This window comes from Leptinotarsa decemlineata, unplaced genomic scaffold, assembly GCF_025532065.1.
Source record: "Leptinotarsa decemlineata unplaced genomic scaffold, Ldec_3_MD MMD2_tig00026375_RagTag_RagTag, whole genome shotgun sequence".
NCBI classification, from domain to species: Eukaryota; Metazoa; Arthropoda; class Insecta; order Coleoptera; family Chrysomelidae; genus Leptinotarsa; species Leptinotarsa decemlineata.
In genome coordinates this window covers 1449267-1456141 of record NW_027412711.1, presented here as the reverse complement: position 1 = coordinate 1456141, position 6875 = coordinate 1449267, and positions in this window count along the sequence as shown.

Sequence of the window (6875 nt, the reverse complement as noted above, 5' to 3'; positions counted from 1 at the left end):
AATCATGATTGGCGGCAGAACCGATCTCGTTTTTCCAAATCGCTCCCTCACAGCACGACAGTACCTCGACACCATTCTTCTACCTTTTTTCGGGGTGCCAAAGAAGAGCCATATTTTTTTAGTTTTGCTTATATGCGCACTCAGTATTTTTGACCATTTAATAAATTTTGTTGTGAGTTACATTCGTTTAATAATCACCCGTCAACTTTTTTTCCATAAAGCGATCTAAAAAAAAATATTGCCATTTTTAAAATATCCCTAGACTTTTCCGAAGTATATATATATATATATATATATATATATATATATATATATATATATATATATATATATATTTATATATATATATATATATTACTTCATCAACTGTATACTTATTGTTTATATTATATATTTTTATACATTGTATGTACTACGTTATGTTATCATTATCTTTTAGATACCCGTTTGAATATACATTATATGTGTATGTGTGTATGTGTATATATGTGCATATGCACATGTATATATGTGTATATGTACGTATGTGTGTATATGTATATGCATGTATATAGCGTGATTCACGGTCGATGGTAGGTTAGACGTTTCTGGAAAACGCAAAGCATGATATCTCTAAAAATTCCATCTCCCACATTTCGTTACCTGTTCTATCGATCTGAAATATTTTCAGCATTGCTGCGTTACTACTTCTATCAAAAAGTCCTAGCAATTATATTTTTTCAAAAGGAACACCCCGTATATTAATACATAATACATATATAAAAAATAAATTGTGCTAAATATGGTCCAAAACGTAGTCTTAATTGAAATTAAGTACATCAGTACTCTTCATGAAAAGTTGTTATTTTGATGATAGTTTGAACAAACTCGAAATATTCAAATAACATTAAGAAATCGACTTCATATCATACAGGGCGTGCTGAAATTACTATTATTTTCATTGTGCATAGAAGTAGTCAAAAGTTCATTTTTTCAAATGAAACCCCCGTATATTACTCTGTAAATTGAAAGATGGTAAAAAATGCTTCAAGATGATATATTTTATCCTTATACCTGAATCGTCAAGTTTTCTTAATAAAGCCGTTTTTGTGGAAGAATAATTATTCACGTTTTACCTACAAGTGTTGAAAGTGGCATTTTTTTGCGAGTGTGGATTATTGCAAAACGAGCGTCAGCAAGTGGAACAAACTCACGAGCAAAATGAAATCACATACAGTTGTACAAAAAATAATTTTTAAAATCGCCAAATTTGAATGCAAATATTGATTTTTCAAACGAAGTTCTTATGAAATTATTCATTATACACGGACAGTGTGATCAAATAATTGCCTGAACTTATAGAAAATTCAACCAAGTGTATCCTGAATTAACACCAATAAACGAGAGGAAGTTTGTAAGATTACAAAATAATTTTCTAAACTATGGCTCCATGTTAGAAGCGCCTTCAACATTACCAAAACCTGTTACTTCAAATGAGGACAATACTGTTAACGTTTTGGCATATTTTTATGCATATCCAGAAGCTTCCATTCGCAGTGCAGAAAAAGATTTAGGTGTATCACATGCTTCAGTACAACGAACTTTGAAAAATCACGGAATGCATCCGTATAAATTTACCAAAGTTTAAGCTCTAAAAGCAGAAGACTTCGAACGTAAAATGCATTTTTGTGAATCCTTCTTGATTCATACACAAGAAGATCGGGAATTTTTGTCAAAAATAATTTGGAGCGACGATTCAAAATTTACGAGGGATGGTATTTCCAATAGAAGGAATAAAAATTTTTGGGCTGATCATAATCCTCATGTTACAAAAGAATTGGGTTTTCAAGAAAAGTTTGACCTGAATGTTTTCTGTATTCTGAAGAACAATAAAATTAGCTTTTTTATCCATGAAGACACACTGAATGCAGAGAGATATCTCCAAATATTAAGGACGACTGTATCCGATTTTCTTGAAAATTTGCCTTAAGAGGAATATAGGAATTCGTGGTTTCAACTGGATGGAGCGCCAGCTCATTCCACCCAGGAGGGTTCCAGGAAACTTGACGAACTCTTCGACGATCGTTGGTTTAGGCGTTTAGGGCCGTGGGATTGGCCACCGAGATCACCTGATCTCACACCACTTGACTTTTTTATGGGGTGTTTTAAAAGAAAGGGTATACAGTACTCCAGTACCTACCAAAGAAGAATTGCGACGGCGAATAGTGCGGAGTACTAAAGATATGGATACCCAGGAAATTGAAAAAGCAACCACAAGTCGCGTACAAAAAAACATTTTAAAGTGTTTAGAATGTAATGGACAACATTTTCAGCATTTATTGTGAAAATGTGATATTTTGTTTACAATTTTGTTATTTTGAATCATCCTATTCTGTTATTGTCTGTACTTTCATATGTTTTACCCCACAAAATCTTACTTTTTATCTAGTAATGACTGATTTTTGGTACAGTTGTTTCCTGGTAACTTTGAGCCATTGTAAAGGAAATTATTTTGTAACCTTACAAACTTCCACTCGTTCATTGGTGTTAATTCAGGATACATTTGGTTGAATTTTTTACACGTTCTGAAAATGATTTGATCAATTTGTTCATGTGTATAATAAATAATTTATTAAGAATTTCGTTTGAATAATCGATATTTGCATTCATTTTGGAAGATGATTCGAAACACCGTCGATAACTCTTCGTAAATTACTTATAAAAGTAACCGAACTGGTATGAGCTTGATAATTTCACCTAAATCCAAAATCTGAAAAAGACATGATATATTATCTTGAAGCATTTTTCACCATCTTTCAATTTACCGAGTACTATACAGGGAGTTTTATTTGAAAAAATGAACTTTTGACTACTTTTATGCACAATGGAAATAATAGTAATTATAACACGTCCTGTATGATATGGAGTCGATTTCTTGGTGTTATTTGAATATTTCGAGTTTGTCCAAACTATCATCAAAATATCAACTTTTCATGAATTGAGAGTACTGATGTACTTAATTTCAATAAAGGCTATGTTTTGGACCATATTTAGCACAATTTATTTTTTATCTCGAAAACAGATAGAGATAGGTATAGGACATTATTAACAAAAAAGTATTTAAATACTAGAGCGATTCCAAAAATGTATCAATATATGGGGTGTTCCTTTAAAAAAATATAATTGCTAGGTAGCCAAGCGGTTCGGCGTGTGTGCTTTGTTCACTCACTCGAATTGTCTGCCGTGTTGGTCGGTGGTTCAAGTCTTAGTCTGAACGATCGATCTGCACTGTCCAACCCGTGTTAGGAATCACACGTTAAAAGGTAAGACCTCGTTAATCCTTAGCTTGCACAAGTTTCGACTCCTGAGGGTTGTCGTTCGTAGAGGTGCGAGCTGGTTAACAAAAGAACAGATTTTAAACAGGACTTTTTGAGGGAAGTGGCAACGCCGCAATGCTGAAAATATTTTAGATTGATAGAACAGGTAAGGAAATGTGAGACGTGAAATTTTCAAAAAAATCATGCTTTGCGTTTTCCAGAAACGTCTAACCTACCATCGACCGTGAGTCACGCTGTATATGTGTGTATGTATGTGTATATTTATGTGTATATGTCTGTATATACATAACATGGTGACGCATATTCGTATCTCTATATTTTTCCTTTTTATATTTCTTCAAATAATTAATGTTGTATATAATTATTAATTATATATAATTATTATTATATATATTACTTTTATCAACTATAGAATTAGGTATTGTTTAATTGGATATTTTTTATGTAATATGTACTATGTTATATTATCATTATCAACTTCAGATTCAATTGAACCTCCACGTTTAATCTCCTACGCACAAACTCGATCTTCAATAGGTTTCCACATTTATTCCCCTTCCCCGCTTATCTTCTGCACTGTGTCATATTTATGTACAAATAAATATTTTTTCCACCGTAGTGTGCGCGTAGTGCGGCGAGCCGGTATGATTTTAAGATTCGAGAGTAGAGAAGACATCATTCCACCAAGGACTCCAATAATCAGAACAATCATCTTGACAGAGTGATCTGGATAGAGTCTGCGGAGTTCGAAGAGAAAATCTCGATATTTTATCCGTTTTTCCTCCTCTTTTCTGACGATATCCATCTCGCCAGGAGCTGAAAACTCCACGACAAATATCGTCTTGGTCTGATGGTCGAGAAGGACTACATCAGGCTTATTAGCTTGTATGAGCCTGAAGGTGGGGAATAGTTCCAATAAAATCGGCACTTTTCGTTCCCCACAACGGATTCAATATCCCCGGAGCGTAGAGCAACACCGGTGTCTCGTCAATACCGTGAGAGTGCCGTAGATGGTGGTATAGCACTCTTAGGGCCGCGTTATGTCGATGGATATAGGCCGAGACCGCATATGCTGAACATGCTGATAGCAAGTGTATTAGGGTCTCGAGCGCCTCGCGGCAGGCCCTGCACCTTGTTCAGGAACCTTTATACCCATCACACGACTGCGGTAGACTGAGGTGTTGAAGACACCATCCTGGCAAGCCATGATGAACCCCTCAGTTTCCGACTTCAGACCACTCGACCTGAGAAAAGCGAAGGTCAGGCGCTTTGATAAGCCAAGGTCTCCAATGTTATTGAAGAGGACCCCATGCATTGGCTTATCGTTGTGTTTCCGCAGAAGTAAGGTGATCTCTGCGGCTTTCATCTGAGGTTTTTGCTGAATAGGTTCCAACTCGGTGACAGAGTTGTGGTCACCTAGTTCAGTGTCGAAAACTATACCGAGTACATTAGCTGCTCGGGCAGCTGCTCTAAAGAGAAATGCTCCAATTCCTGCTCTTTCATGGTCACGGACCATGCAGAGAAGGGGATCCGAACTTCTGACGACTTTATAGGTTGTATCCAGCACCATTCTGTCATGAAGACACTCCAAACTCAAAAATCCACGGCCTCCCTGTTGTCGGGGGAAGTACAACCGTTGAACAGACGATTTGGGATGCAAACTCCTATTGAGATGCATCATTTTTCGGGTCTTTACGTCTAGTTGATACAGCTCCTCCCGAGTCCACTTCACTACTCCAAACGAGTAGAGTAAAATTGGAACGGCAGTTTCGATGACCAGATCTGTCGAAGTTTGTGCTGATACTTGCCGCGGAGAGAGTTTTTCACTGCTGTTACCTCTTGTGAGTGGCGTTGTTTCACCCCAAGGTAAGTATACGTCTCTCCGTCATCCAGATGGTGTAAGATGCTTCCATTTACGAGCTGCACATTCTCTCCGTAGTCCCGCATCGTCCTCTTTTGAGATGGACCATTGCACATTTGTCTATCCCGAATTTCATCCAGATAGCATGCGTATACTCTTCCACCACCCTCAAGGACTGATGGAGATCCTTCTTTTCAGAGACATAAAGTTTAAGATCATCCATATAAAACAAATGAGTGTCCTTGTGCCTCCGGTTTCCGGGGGTGCCACAGTTATACCCTCGAGTGTTTCTGAGCGCAACGGATAATGGCAATAGTGAGATGCAGAAGAGAAGGGGACTGAGGGAATTACCCTGAAATACACCCCTTCTGAAAGTGACCCACCCTGTTTGGACTCTTGCTTGACCAGATGTTGAGGTAAAGCGAGTTCGCCAAAGTGGTATCAGTTGTTTAAAGCATCTCACTATTTTGTCGGGTACCGCAAGGCATCTGAGCAAATGCAAGATGAGCTCATGCGAAATTGTATCAAATGTCTTACGGTAATCGATCCAGGCCATAGAGAGGTTACGCTTATATTGTATAGAGTCCTGTGTTACACATCTATCGATGAGCAGGTTCTTTTTACATCCAGCGACTCCTCTTTTCGATCCTCTCTTCTCATATATCCGTTCGAACACTCGATTAACTGAGGTGAGTATTCGTGTGTATAAGATGCTTGTGAACAACTGATAACACGAATTCAAGCATGTTATCGCTCTGTAATTCTTAGGATTCGACAAATCTCCGCTTTTGGGGATAAGAACGGTCCGCTCCTCGACAAACCAATCCGGAATCGGCTGCTCTCCGTCCAGCCATGAGTTGAAAACTCTGGCCAGATGGCGGTAGGTGCTTGGTAGTTTTTTCCACCAATAAGTGTTCAGCCCATCTGGGCCTGGAGCACCAAAGTTCTTGGAACCCATAAGGATTCTTCGAACATCATCCGGAGTTATCGGGTTGCACAGTTCATTGAGCTCAGGCTGTCGAAGCTCTCTTTGAAAGCTTCGAACTGCGCTAGGGCTGGAGTGTCTGAGTTGAGTGGCTGCGGGTGTTCATAGATATCCTTCCAGAAGGATTCCACCTGATCAGCGGTCGGCGGATTATCCACAACACGTGGAGGCTCTTGGAATAAGCGAAAAGGTCTCGCGGAACCTAAGGTTTTCCGCGATACTTCTCGCTCGCCTCACTAGCGACTTCTTAGCAGCCACTAGCATACGTATCCTATCAAGGCAGTGCTGTTTGGTGGTCAGCAGCACGCCTTGACTTAAAGTGTGATGGATACGTCGTAGTTTGGCGGCTATTCGCGCAACTGCGGGCGTGAAAGGCTTGGCCGCCCTGAAATTCATCACACATTGGATACGAGACGCATGTTGTCTAGCCGACGTGATCTCAGCCTCCATCTTGTGTACACGCTGTTCAATCTTCCGAACCGCAAGGCCGGGATTTCGTCCTTCCGATTCGGAAACCGATTGGACGACGCTATACACGGCGGTGTTGATTTGCCAGAAGTCAGCCTCTTCTGTTAGAACACTATGAACCTCCGCATCCAAACAAGCCAGTTCTTGTGGCTTCAGGGGCCTAATTTTGTCGAGCGCCCTGCGTGTTCTGATTGTCGTCTCCATTGGTGGTATGGTGCGGGTCTCCTCTCCAGCCGTGCCAACG